Raw genomic sequence first — 15,749 nt, 5'->3', positions numbered from 1 at the left:
GGGAGGAGAAGGAGGTTAAATCAACTAGAGACCTAGAACTATTAAGATACCGTCCCCAAGAGATTTCTGGACTCTCATTTATTGTGGAATTGAACAACAATGGAACTCTCCCCTTACTGGACATATCAGTAGACTCCAAATCCAATAAATTTACCATGAATGTATACCGGAAGCCTAATAACTTAAAGGTCAGATATCAACAGATATACCATTCACTAAAAATCATCGAAAAAGTATTTTTTAAAAGCATACAAATAAAGTTTTTACCTATTACAGAAGAATTTATTCAGAAAATTCACTTTTAATTGCGCCTCGCATACCACTTTTCCGAAGTCTAGATATTCAGAATAACAATATTGTTTGTTTGGCAACTGTGACGTCACGAACGCGGAATTCCCCGAACCTTTCCCGAAGCGCACGGGCGGAATGTTTCGAATAGCAGACGACGCAATGAAATGAAGATAAAACTGATTTTTGCCAAATTTGATAAGATGTAGATGGTGGAATTATATAGAATACTGTCAGTATGTTTTTCTATGTAAATTAAACTGTAAATACAAAAAGTTATTGAAGTCTTGATATCTGACCTTTAAAGGTCAGATATCAAGACTTCAATAACTTTTTGTATTTACAGTTTAATGTACATAAAAAAACATACTGACAGTATTCTATATAATTCCACCATCTACATCTTATCAAATTTGGCAAAAAACAGTTTTGTCTTCATTTCACTGCGTCGTCTGCTATTCGAAACATTCCGCCCGTGCGCTTCGGGAAAGGTTCGGGGAATTCCGCGTTCGTGACGTCACAGTTGCCAAACAAACAATATTGTTATTCTGAATAACTAGACTTCGGAAAAGTGGTATGCGAGGCGCAATTAAAAGTGAATTTTCTGAATAGATTCTTCTGTAATAGGTAAAAACTTTATTTGTATGCTTTTAAAAAGTACTTTTTCGAGCAATACGATGATTTTTAGCGAATGGTATATCTGTTGATATCTGACCTTTAAACAAATGCATGAACGGAAACGGGGAATGCACAGATAATTACAAAAAAGGTGCCATCAGAGCTTATATAAAAAGAACTTTACTAGTGTGCTCATCATGGAAAGCTCTGCATAATGAACTCAAGCACATAAGACAAATGCTCAAACAATGGATACTCTAATACTGATTTTGACAACATGACAAAAGAAATGCTTCATAGATTTTATTCCCAAGACAAACCCCATGATAAACCCCAAACAAAACACCAGATACTTACACAGAGGCGTACAAGAAAGATGAAAAGGCAGTTAGAGATATAATAAAGAGAAATTGCCAACCCGTTAAAAAGGATGATGAAATAAAAGTCATCATATACTATAAAAATCCCAAAACATCTTCACTGGTCATGAAGAATAACATGTTCAAACCAGAGGCATTGCAAAGGACCAATGTAATTTATGAATTTACTTGTCCAGAGGAAGACTTTGCACTTCCAGCTAGTTATATTGGTCATACCCAATGCACGTTAGGCAGAAGATTATCGTACCATCAGCAAACAGGGGCGATAAAGGAACATGTAAAGAAATGCCACAACATTGTAATCACTAGGGAATTAATATCAAAGAATACCAAAACCATAGGCCACCATAACAACTCCAGAAAGCTCCAACTTTTAGAGGCCATGTACATTAGAGAAAAAGCCCCCTCCATCAATTTGCAATGCGACCTAACTTTCACCTCCCCTTGTCACCACTGTCACTTAAATTTGACTTGTAATATCACTCGTCTCAAGGCCCCTTGCCTTCTTTTCCTGTAGTCTCACTGTTTTATAGGCCCCGTGCCTAGTTCTCTCGTCCTTTGGGTTAATAAAAGGGTGGTGAATTTTCTTTCTTCTTTCACTGTAATTTCACCTTCTGCTTACACTCGGGATCTCTTTTCTCTCGTCTCTACATCGTCTCCTGATCCTCTCTCCACACCCTCTCTATATCTTCTCTGACGAGATCCCGTATCCTACGCTAAGCTACCTTCGTCTGACGTCACTAATTTTTCTAATCCAATCTCCAGTGACGTTTCAAATAAATGTCACTCCTTATGGGCGTGACTTTGAATTCATGCACCAATAGTTTTTTCCTCCTTCTCCACCTTGCACCAATCCGGAAAGCCATTACAATGCCACTAGCAAAAATTGTTTACCTCAGCATTAGTCAAACGAAGGTAACCTGCGCTTACAGAGTTTGATTACATAATCGAATATAAAACAGTCACCACCATCGGTGTGTTTACATAGACAAAACGTCGCCCTCACATAGACATAACATCGCCCTCGAGCAGGCGTCGAGTCTGAATTATTCTAATGCCCTAGCTCATTTCCATTCGTACACTACCGGCCTCTTACAGGGCTCGGCAGCTACCCTTGGTCGTCCCGACCAATTTCTTATTTCCCTCTTACAGGGCTTGCTAATATATTTCTAGAATAAGCTAATCTACCCTTGCGTAATTGTTAATCTACCCTCCAAAATACATCATTCATGCAATAAATTGGGAATAATACATAAACATAATACCTATAAATGTGAATAACATGCATCTCAATATATATATAAGGTATTGAATTAAGCGGTTACATGGTTGATTTGCTTTGACAGAGCCAATCTCCGGAATACAACAAAGGCAATCAGTGCTGCCACTAACACTGAAAGTAAGGGTATGATAAGGATTGGTAGCATAGGTAATTCATTTGAGGGAGATCTTGACAATGGTCTTCTCTTAATTTTCAAGGGAGGGGAGTTTTCAGGCAATGTGAAGTTGAAGGTTGAAATGTAGGTGTCCTCGGTTAAATGCATTGTATTAAGGGTATTAGAAATGGTGGAAATAGTGTCTGCATGCAATTCGCAGTTATCTTGAATAGAGACAAGACCTTCAACCAAATCCAATTTAGGACTCAACCCGGGACAATTTATTGATACCTTTGTCTTGTTAGGGAAAAACAGGTAATGAGATCCTTGTATGTTACAATGAGGGATCTGGTCTACCAAAATTCGTTGGTAATGACAATTGTTCATAACAGACATATTCCTAACCAGAGAGTTCATGCGAAGCCTCTCGGAACGCAAAAGAGATCATGCTTTCTCTTAGATTGTCTACAGTAAGGATGTAATTGATTATAAAATTCACTATGAGCACTAACTTTAAATTCTGAATGGTTTATCATCTTTTCAAAGATAATAGCAATTAATTTACAAAACACACTAATCTAGAGTTTGAGTGTCTCTTCTTGTTCAATATTATTTCCAACACACTTCATTTTCAAAGACAGTCTTATTACTTTAAAATGGTCACAATACTCATGTGTGTACTCAGATGAGAGGTCCTTAAGTCCTTAAGGTTCCAAGTCTAACCACAGCAGATCCTGGGTTTTAGGTTTCCATGTATCTGCTTGACACCAAGTTCCAGTTGTTTAGGTCTCCCATCCCAAATACATACAAATGGTCAATACTATCTGTAAAATACATCAAGATTAATGTTCAACTCTTGAAAAATATCATTATAATATTCTCCATATTCTCCAGGGTTATTAATATTTATGCACAAAGTATTACTATAATCATCTTCATAGATCTGCAAGCTAATTTTCCTTATGTCATCTAAATGTCCTATCAATTCTTCTCTTGATTCTAAATGTTTAAGTTTAAACTTGTTTCCACCTGCAGAATCAATTACCCTATATGGACCAGTGTACCTTGGTGAAAGTTTATTATTGGGTGAGGTTATTTTGACCATTACTAATTCCCCAATTTTCAGTTCTAGTTTATGAGCTATTTTGTGTTGTTGTTCCTTCATCTTTTGTGAATACACCTGCATATGTTTCCTAACTCTTTGGTGAATACTTTGAAGAGTATTTATCCTATTGGTTATATAATCATCCATATTATATATGGGTTTTTGCTCTGCAGTCAACATTTCATATGGCAGAGTTTTGTCCTCCCCAAAAATTATAAAATGAGGTGTATCCCCAGTTGCTACATTAATTTGATTGTTCAGGGTACACTTAACACAAGGAATCCAAGTATCCCAAGTTACACTATGAGGACTTATTAGGGTTCTAAGACATATAATTATCTTTTTGTTTAACCTTTCTACTACTCCATTACTTTGGGGATGGTTAACGAGTATATTGACTTTCTTGATGTGGAACACATTACATAGATTTTCCAAGATTTTGTTATTAAATTCAGTCCCATTATCTGAAACTAGGATGTTAGGTGTAGTAAAATTACAGATTATCTGATCATAGATTACGGAAGCAATAGTTTCAGCTTTCTTATTGATTATGGGTTGTAATATACAAAATCTTGAAAAATAATCAATAGCAACAAATAGGTATTTAAAGCCGTTCTCGGTTAATGGTAATTCCAAAGTATCCATGTGAACTCTTTCCCAAGGTTTCTGTGGAATGGGATAGGTGAGTATAGGAGCAGGTTTTGGTGTATTTCCCTTCACCTTTACACATTTTACACACTTTTCTATATAATCATATATAGTTTTCTTCATACCTAGCCAAAAGTACTTAAGTTGTGCCTGTCTATAAGTTTTATCCTTTCCAGGATGTGAACTACAATCACTATCATGAAGTAACTTCAATATCTCATTTACCAGAGTTTGTGGTATAACCAACTGATTTACTTGACCTCTAGAAATATCTTTCCCATTTACAAATGTTTTCCTATACAAAATTCCATTAATCAAATGAAATTCCTCTATCTTATACCCCTTTGGTAGCTTTGGAGGATCTCCTCTTGGGTTCATCAAATGCTTGATTATTGAATCACATGTCTCATCATCTCTCTGTTCTCTTATTAGCATTTCTTCATCTAAAGTTACTAATTCTTCTATACTACAAACAAAATTAATCAACCCAGTCCCAGTCATTGGTTGACTAATGTTTCTAGAAAGTGGATCTGCTACATTCCTTCTACCCGGAATATAATTAAATTGAATTTCATAGCACTGAAGTATCGCAAACCATCTAGCAAGTCTGCCTCTAAGATTCTTATGCTTAAATAAGTTCTGAATAGCTGTGTGATCAGTCCAAACTCTGATGGGATACCCTAGTATCATATCCCTAAAACTTTCTAAAGAATAAATTACTGCTAAAGTTTCTCTTTCAGTTATAGAATAGTTTCTCTCCGCACTATTACAAAGTCTGGATGTGTAAGCTATGGGTTTCAAAGTTCCATTTCTCTCTTGCATTAGTATGCCTCCTAACCCTATGTCAGACGCATCAGTACAAAGAATAAATTCTTTTTCATAGTCGGGAAAAATTAAAATAGGTGAACTTGTGAGTTTATCTTTCAACTTGTCAAAAGCTTGCTGTTGCGCAGGTCCCCATATGAACTTTGAGTCCTTTCTCAACAAAGAACTTAGTGGATTAGCAATGTCAGCATAACTTTGAATTAATTTTCTATAATATCCTGTTAATCCCAAAAAGCTCCTAACCTTGTCTACATTGGTCGGAACTGGAAAATTCTTGACAGCGTCAACATTTGAATTTACTGTACTCAGTCCGTGTCTGTCTATCTTATGTCCTAAGTAAATGACACTGTCTTGCAAGAACTTACATTTTTCAAGTTTTACTTTTAACCCAGCTTCTCCTAGTCTTGAGAATATCAAATCTAATTTCTTAAAGTGCTCCACTGCAGTCTGAGAAACTATTAAAATGTCATCTAGAAATACACTGGCAGTGTTTCCTAACAATCCATCTAGAATAGTATTCATTAATCTCATGTAAGTTAATGGACTATTACATAACCCAAATGGCATTCTCTTGAACTCATAATGTCCTGTTGTAGTAGAAAATGCTGTGAACTCTCTTGAATCTTCATGCAATTCTATTTGCCAAAAAGCTGATTTGATATCTATAGTGCTAAAATATCTATTCTCAGTTCCCAAACTTCTCAAAATGTCACCGATAATGGGTAATGGTAACCTGTCACGAATGGTGTGCTTATTCAGTTCCCTGTAATCAATAACTGGTCGCATAGTCCCATCAGACTTTGGTACTAAGATCAACGGAAAATTCCACTCACTTTTACTATGTTCAATAATATCCTGTGATAACATTTCAGTGATGAGTTTATCTACTACAGCTAATTTAGAGTGAGGAACTCTGTAGGCTGGTATGTAGATAGGTTGTGTTCCTGGTTTTAACTTAATGTGATGTTTTAAAACAGTTGTTTTGCCTAAGGCGTCCCCCGGCAAAGCAATTGTTTTTTTTATGTTTCATAAGCAAAGCAAATAAAGCTTCATCCAACTCAGGGCAATTAGTTGATTGTAATAATTCTTTATATCTATTTCTTAAGTCTATGCCTTCTTGTACTGAACAAATTGATGAAGTTGGTAATTCTATCTCCTCACTATTCTCATTTAAAATCTTAATAGGTTTAGTACACACCTGAATACATCCTATTTGTGTACCTTTCTTTAAAACTATCTCTTTATTCATAGTATTAATTACTAATACTTCTACTCTGTTCTTATTTGTCTTATAAATCCCTGAGTCCCACTTCAATCCTTTAAGTTTAACTGATTCTGGGACTGTAATTACTTCAGAGTCTACATTGATTCCTTTCAAACACACTTCAACCTTATTAATTGACATGGGATGTAACAATGTCGACCTTGTCAATCCGCAATCTGCAATTCTCAAGGCATCTGTGGTTGATAATTTAGTAATCTCTGGGATTTCCTGAACTTCTGAGTTGGGTTCACAAATTGTTTTACTTTCTGTAGGGTTGGACCGCTCGGCCTCGCTATCTAGGATAGAAATGTTATCTAAGGATTCATTGATTCCTGTCACTGGTCTTAAGTCTGGTTGATTTAAGAATGGGATTAACTGTGACTTCACTAAAATTCCTAAGTCAGCAGGACAAATTACCATGTTTTCTTTTCTCATAGTTGCAAATCCTATCAATAAATCTCCTGGAAAAACAGACTCTTCTACCACTATCACTGGGATGTACAATTGTTCATTTGTATATAAGGCAACTTCTAGCTCAATCTTACCTAATGTTTTTAACTGATTTCCAGTTACACCTTGCAATGTGTAACGGATTGGTTCCAACATTTTCACTCCTGGGTTTAACTGGTTTAAAACTTTACTAGTAATTACATTAACTACAGACCCTGTATCAATAAAAATTTGAATAGGCTTATTGAACACTTTACCCACAATGAGAGGTCCTACAGAAGTTTTACCAACAGTAATTATCAGTTTGTCAGTTTCTTTCATCTCCCTTGCATTCCCATATTTAACACAATACCGCCTATCGGTATATATATGGGGAGGTCTGAAATGGTTTATTCTGTGTCTGGGGGTTTTCCTCTTAGCCCTGGGGGTACCCGAAAATTTCGGCATTCATGAGTTCTGTGTCCGATTTTATTATGGTAAATACAGAATGGAGGGTTCCTACATTGATACTCATTGTGACCTTCGTATTTGCAATTTCTGTAATTAATCCCATAAAAACATTCTTGTGTCTTGTGTCCCCATGCATTACAATTAAAACATAGGATTCTGGTATCCCTATCCCTAGATGGACTTCTAGCATGCCGCCTATGTCCTACTTCTGTTTTCTTAAACTCTCTAGAGTTCCTATATTGGCTTTGTTGATTTATAGGCATTACATATGGGTTTATTGTTCTGGTCTCACTGTATCCTTGAAGAAGATAATCTACTTCTCCTAAACAGATATTTGATTTTAAATCTTTGTACAGCCTTTCTGCTGTTAAGTCATCAGAATTCTTTGCCAATAAGCTAAATGTAATCAATTTGATTACCTGTGAGATTTTCATCTTCTCACTAGATCTTTCTATCCAGTCTGAATCTTTCAAGATAGAATTCATGTCTTTTGACCATCTATCTAATCTAGCTAAGTACTCTGTGTCAGTTTCACTTGTCCTAACTTCCTTAATCATTTTTACCAATGATCTAATAGGATCCTGATCACATTTGGACATGAAATGTTTAAGAAAGGCTTTCTTGTAATTATCATATTGATTAATTAATTCCATTTGCTGGAAGTTAATGACAAACCTCGCCCTTCCATGCTCTGGATCTATATTCTCCTTGAGAATCTCAATCTTACGATTCTCATTTGTAATGTTTTTACTAACTATAAGAGTGTCAATGAGGTTCAAGAACTTGTTTACACCATATGTGTTAGACTCTCCTGTGAATTTTGGAATATTTGTATTTGATGTGTGAATTTCGTGTCTCAACACGTTAGAATTCTGAGGGGTACTCATACTTATTACTAATACCTTGCTTTAGCCTGGCTGCTTGCGATGTCGCTTCGTGATGTCAATGTCTGGTTTGACGTCCTTCTACGGTCTTGTCATTCGTCAACGACGTTGTTCCTCCTCCATCACACACTCTGCCTTGAAGACCGCCTTGTAGATGATGATCACCTTGAAGAATCTTGAAGAATGCTTGTTCCCAACGTAGCAGTTACTTGAAGTTGTAGATTTTTCTCGTAGTCGTAATACACTCTTGATTTTGGCTGTCTTGTTCCCGTAGACTTCATGCGCCACTCCTCTTCGGAGGTGTTTAACACCCAGTTCGTTCATCCCACCGCTGCCACCACTTTCACCTCCCCTTGTCACCACTGTCACTTAAATTTGACTTGTAATATCACTCGTCTCAAGGCCCCTTGCCTTCTTTTCCTGTAGTCTCACTATTTTCTAGGCCCCGTGCCTAGTTCTCTCGTCCTTTGGGTTAATAAAAGGGTGGTGAATTTTCTTTCTTCTTTCACTGTAATTTCACCTTCTGCTTACACTCGGGATCTCTTTTCTCTCGTCTCTACATCGTCTCCTGATCCTCTCTCCACACCCTCTCTATATCTTCTCTCTCGAGATCCCGTATCCTACGCTAAGCTACCTTCGTCTGACGTCACTAATTTTTCTAATCCAATCTCCAGTGACGTTTCAAATAAATGTCACTCCTTATGGGCGTGACTTTGAATTCATGCACCAATAGTTTTTTCCTCCTTCTCCACCTTGCACCAATCCGGAAAGCCATTACAATGCCACTAGCAAAAATTGTTTACCTCAGCATTAGTCAAACGAAGGTAACCTGCGCTTACAGAGTTTGATTACATAATCGAATATAAAACAGTCACCACCATCGGTGTGTTTACATAGACAAAACGTCGCCCTCACATAGACATAACATCGCCCTCGAGCAGGCGTCGAGTCTGAATTATTCTAATGCCCTAGCTCATTTCCATTCGTACACTACCGGCCTCTTACAGAACATCTAATATACCACTGTACAGTCATAAAATGCACTCCTTCGCCTCTTCCTCCCCCTCCCCCTCAGCACAACCCACCCCCATTCCCTTTTCATTTTCTCCTCTCCCTCCTCCTCCTCCTCCCCTCCACACAACCCCTCACCTCATGAGGTCAATGAACCGTTTAAAAGGCCAGAGATCACGGCTTATCCGCTAATCACCTCACACCTTCCTAAGCGAAGGTGATCCAGGGTCAAAATGTAGCTGCCAGCCATTAAAACATTTCACCTATAAGGCATGTAGTAGTTATTTTATTTTTCGCTAAATTTAAGATGTAATTTTAATATGTTAAACTTAAACTACACGGATGTATATGAACGCCTCCACTGACATACATTGTAGCTAAACCGCCGCGGTTCAAACCGCTAGTGTGAACAGTGCCTAACTGATCATCTCCTACAATGGGTTCAGCATTCCCTCTCTTATTATTACCATATAGGAGAGTTTGGATTCATTTATTTCCGTTGCAAAATTTTTTGGATTATTATTAAAGTGAAAACTTCATAAGAAAACCCAGAAAGAATGCATGATGACGTCAGAAAATATCTTTACGAAATTTTGCTAAACAAAAAGGTTTGGAAATTGTTTGTAATCCTGGCAAGTCATGATGTACATTTTCGGTGCACAGATAATTAAGAGTTGTAATGCTTATGTTTACATTTATCGAACGCCTTTGTAACAAAGTTATTCTTTTCTGGTCACGGTATACCATAACTTACCTAAAATGCAAACCCAAATTTCATTATTATCTGGTATATTTCTTTACACCAGACAGATGCCATTTTTCACCAGAGAAACCACCATTGTGCTGTAATGTATCGTCATAAAAAAAAATCCTAATGTGTTCGTTCAAGAGTGTCAAGAATGTTGTCCTCCAGTTTATTGAACAAGCGATGTTTATTGGAAAAGTTCCAAGTAATATAGAATATATGTCTTTTTTCGTATCGTATGAGTTTGCAATGTCAAACACAATAATAGTCCAAACAGGATGTCAACACAACAACACAAAGTCCTGCTTGTTATTCGGTTTTTTAAAGCAGTTCGTGTAATCTTGAACCCTTCCTTATTGTGTGATACTTTATCTTCTTCATTTTGCTGTCACCAAACTTTTCTATCCAATTTGAAGAAGGTGGTTAAAGAAGTATTTGCCTGAGGTTTATCCCTGACTAGTTTCGCACTGACCTTCTTTACGAAGGAAATAGGTAAGAACTGGTAAGGGACATGGAAATCCCTAGTGTAGGCCTCATGGTCTCTTGTAGTCCCCTTCATTCTTATGTTCTTATATTCTTTACTATCCACCTTTCTCAACTTGTCATTATGTCTAAATATTCTTTTCATCATCGAAGCCTTCCCTACAATGGGGATTGATTGTGCATTAGATGTTATGGCTTTCCAGCCGAGGAGCGGCTGAAAGATCAAACATGGCCAGTTTGTTTGTGCTTAATTGCTTCTTCCTTCTGTTTACACATGAATGAGAACTACAATTGCCCCCTTGATCGCAGTTGGATTCACACAAGCATGCACGCACACATGTACACAACATAGACATAAACGCACATATACGCACAAGACATAAGCTTACAAGCACATTCTGATAATTATTGAAGATTAATGAGTAATCATAACTTAAATGTTGGTAACTGGTTACCTAACTCTGAGTAATTATAGTTATATTTGTAAACGAATATTGAAAACAAAAGCACTGCAATTACGACGCCGACTGATTGCTCACTTATGCTGGTTGAGAATATTAGTAAATTCTTATTCACAATAAAATAAAGTTTCAAATAATTGTTATAAAGTCTGGATTCTCGATAATTTGAAATTTGAAACTTAAATATATGAATATATATGAAATTACAGTTAGATTTTTGGATTATAATGAAAACATGGCTGTACATCTAACTGCAATTAACTGCAATTTCATATGCAATTCATTTAATTTCTTTATGTATTTGGAATTGTGAATTCAGAGTTTTTCAGACGAGTTAATTGTAACTATGTTTGCAATTTCAGATTCATTCAAGTAACTGTAAATTATTTTTTAATCTATCTTAAACAGTGTCATTCATTCAAACTTAGATTTGGTTCAGACTTATCAAAGGATAGATACTAGAAATTCTTGTGTTTTATAAGGACGTTTGGTTAGGAAAGAAATATCTTTTGTATAAGGATGAATATAATTTCGTTGTCTTCAGTAGAGATGGATCACTGTACGCATAACGAAAGGTGTGTCCTCTTCCAAAGAGGGAATATTTCAACAACAACAAAACAAGAACAAAAAATTCAAAATCGTTCTGAAGCTTGTATTAAACACATTCTCTCATGACGAGCCTACATAGTGTGTCTGTGTATCCAGTCGACATAGTAAGAGACTTCGGTGTAAACTCCGGGGTACCCTGGACGAGCACACCCGTACCCCCAGGAGACGACCCCAGCGAGACTACCCCCGCAGTTGAGAGGTCCCCCAGAGTCTCCCTGACAGGAATCCTTTCCTCCAGATCCTCCAGCGCAGATCATGGAGCTGAGAATCTTGCTGTGCCCGTAGGCCTTACGGCACTCGCTGTCCGTGATGATGGGGAGCGTCACCTTCTGCAGGATGTTTGGGGAAGAACCTCCCTCGCTGAGGGCGCCCCATCCAGTCACCTGGCAGTTCCCAGAGGCGGGAGAAGTCTGGAGGGGGATGGGCCGGACGTAACTGTTCATTAAGATTCTGCTTTCGAGCTTCAGAAGAGCGATGTCGTTGAAGATGTCTGCGGAGTTGTACTTCTCGTGGAGAATGATCTGTGACACTTTGGACTTCTGCTCAGTGCCGTCGTGGTTGTTGAGCCTGTGTTCGCCAGCTACGATCTGCCAAGAGTTAAGTCGAAGGAATCGAACGGGTTTAGCTTTTAAGGCAGTGAATACACAACAACCGTAACAATATATGCACATGTGTGTGTGTGTGTGTGTGTGTGTGTGTGTGTGTGTGTGTGTGTGTGTGTGTGTGTGTGTGTGTGTGTGTGTGTGTGTGTGTGTGTGTGTGTGTGTGTGTGTGTGTGTGTGTGTGTGTGTGTGTGTGTGTGTGTGTGTGTGTGTGTGTGTGTGTGTGTGTGTGTGTGTGTGTGTGTGTGTGTGTGTGTATGTACGTGTGTGTGTAACTCACCTGAAGGTTCTTGGGGTGGGCATAGTTCTTGCCATAGACGCAATGTCCAGCAGTGATGATGTACCTCTCGTTGTAGATGGATCCACCGCAGAAATGGAATTCGAAACCCCAGGAAACGTCCTGGAAGCTGATCTGGTAGGGGAACTCACCGTGGTAGGCATCCGTCCCTCCTACGATTTTGTTCAGACCCGTCGGTAGGCGGGGCTTAGTCAAGGGAACGGCTACAAGACCAAAATGTCGACATCAGTTGAGACGTTTTGAAAATAAATTAATAAATAATATATATATCTATGAAATAAAAATATGAAATAATAATGATGAAACAATAATAGTAAGATAAACTAGATAGAAATAATGACAATGATAGTAATGATGATGACAATAAAACGAAAATGAATGAATGAATGCGCAAACAATAAATAAATAAAACTAAAAAAATAATAAAAAAGTAGATCAATAAAAATAATAAACAAATAAATGATAGATAAATTAGACCAATAAATATAAACAAACAAAATATAACAAATATGCAAAATACAACAACAACAAAATATACATACAAAAAAAGACAACGAAAGAAAAACTCTTGCAGATGCACTACTTACCGAAAGCGCCAGCCACCAGAAGAGTCAAGACAAAGACCTTCATGTCTGTATCGATAAGGATGACGACTTCGAGAACCAACTTATATAGAGGGCGCAGCTACAAAGCTCCTCCCACCAAACAACTTCTATGGGAAAGTGTCAATACCTCTTATCATTTGATTGAGATAATTTATTTTACGTAACCTGGGGTTCCCGGCCTTTCAGAATAGAGAACGACGATATGCCTCCACCCCTCCCTCCCTGCCGTCCCCTCCCAACCTCTCGCTATTTTTAGGCGAGGGAGTTAAAAGAATTTCTGAAAAGTCGCAGAAGGATATTATGTATATGGAGACCAAGGGGTGGAGTAAAATTTTATCAAATTCCTTTACTTTTTCTTCTTCTTCTTCATCTTCCTCTTCTTTTTCTTCTTCTGCTTCTTCTTCCTCTTCTTTTTCTTTTTCTTCTTCTTCTTCTTCTTCTTCTTCTTCTTCTTCTTCTTCTTCTTCTTCTTCTTCTTCTTCTTCTTCTTCTTCTTCTTCTTCTTCTTCTTCTTCTTCTTCCTCTTCTTCTTCTTCTTCTTCTTCTTCTTCTTCTTCTTCTTCTTCTTCTTCTTCTTCTTCTTCTTTTTGTTCTTCCTCTTCGTCTTTTTTATTTATTCGTTTTCCTCTTGATTTTCTTCTTCATTATTTATTCATTTTCCCTCTTCTTCCACTTCTTCTTCCTTCTTCTCCTTCAGAGAATTGACTAAATGACATAAAGAAGCATCATTTTCCCTACACATGCATAAAGTTATGGAATAACTTATAAAAAGAAGTACACGTCCATAAATCAAGAACAGTTTTTACCCATTTAGGGCGACTGTGCGGCCCAGGAAATAGTCGAAAAATAGTTTATCAAATGATAAGATCTAAGCAAGTAAAATAGTAAAAGATATGATAACAAATAATAAAATGATAATCCAGTTTGACATATGAGATCAGTTCTTTTCCTGTAAATCAGTATTAGATAAACATAAGCGCATATACAAGCATGTACATTTACACACAAACACACACACACACACATACACTCACAAGCGAACGCACACATACAAAAAACACTCATGCACACATACACGCGCACACGCACACACACACACACACATACACAGCGTTCGTAACTGCTAACCCAGCAGTCCGAGTTCGAATCCCGCCCAGGACTGAGAAAAATTCAGTATCGCTGCGCTGTGAGCCGTTACTCCAACTCTCGTGGGCGGAGAAATGTAAGCGAGTGTGTGTGTCAGGTCACAGCATTACCCATAGATCGATCATATATGAGCTCTGAGCTCTCATCCGGGAGACTAGTTGTTGTTGATCACAAGTCCAACACGTGATCCGAGACCATGTTGAATCACACATTTTTATTCATGTGTAGCCGATACGGGCCAAAAGATTTATGGTTTGTCCAACTCAACTTGGCGAAGGTAAAACAAAATAAGATAAAATAAAATAAAATTGCTTTTTGTGTTAGACTAAAATCTACAGTAAGCGAAATGCATATTGGCACAAGAAAAATAATTCTAAAACTTATGAAAAACTGGTGTGTAAATCGACAACCCTAAAGACCTAGAAACAAACTATTCACCAACACTTACGAAAAAATGCACTTAATTCAAATAAACGGATTTTAGAGTTTATGTATATATATATATATATTATATTATATATATATATTATATATATATATTATATATAATATATAAAGTTCGCTGGCTGAGCGGGTTAAAGCGTCGTTATTTGCGGCGAAGGTCGAGGGGATGGCGGTTCGAATCCTGCCACCGGCGAAGTTGAACCAAAGCCATGGTTCATTGAAATCCGCGCAACAAAGTCCTCTGTGAGAGGCACCGTCCTAGCCTTCCGATTGGGGGGAGTTTGTGACGAAAAACCTTATATATGTATATATATATATATATACATATACATATATATACACATACATATATACATATATATATATATATATATGTATATACATATATGTATATATACATATATATATATATACATATATACATATATATATGTATATATACACATATTTATATATATACATATATATGTATGTATATATGTATATATATATGTATATATATATATATATATATATATATATATGGTTGTGTGTGTGTGTGTGTGTGTGTGTGTGTGTGTGTTATGTATGTATATATATGTATATGTGTATATATGTATGTATATGTATATATGTATATACGAGTATGTATATATACATATATATATATATATATATATATATATATATCTTTATATATATATATTTATTAAAATATATAAATATATATATATATTATATAATATATACTATATATATATTATATTATATATATATTATATATATATATATAATTTATTTAATATATATATATATATATAAATTATATAAATATATATACTATAATACTATTCATATATTATATTATATATATATTTATATTATTATATATAATAAATAAATATAGATTTATTTAATATATATTATAATATATAAACTTTATAAAATATATATATATATTATTTATTATTTAGTATAAATATATATAGTAATATGTTATAGTATACATACTCGTACTCGTATACATACATACATAAACATACATATATACAAATATTACATATATTATACAATTACA

At 36.1% G+C, this 15,749-nt stretch overlaps 1 pseudogene; it reads right to left on the bottom strand.

Annotated features, from left to right (window-relative positions):
• Positions 1 to 11,573: 11,573 nt before the first annotated feature.
• Positions 11,574 to 13,211, bottom strand: LOC143033785 (trypsin-1-like; annotated as a pseudogene).
• Between the last annotated feature and the right edge of the window lie 2,538 nt (positions 13,212 to 15,749).

The sequence above is a fragment of the Oratosquilla oratoria genome, chromosome 16, assembly GCF_046742065.1.
Source record: "Oratosquilla oratoria isolate Oo_2021 chromosome 16, ASM4674206v1, whole genome shotgun sequence".
NCBI classification, from domain to species: domain Eukaryota; kingdom Metazoa; phylum Arthropoda; class Malacostraca; order Stomatopoda; family Squillidae; genus Oratosquilla; species Oratosquilla oratoria.
The sequence above is the reverse complement of the archived record's forward strand: the minus strand, read 5'-3'. Positions and strand labels throughout refer to the sequence as shown.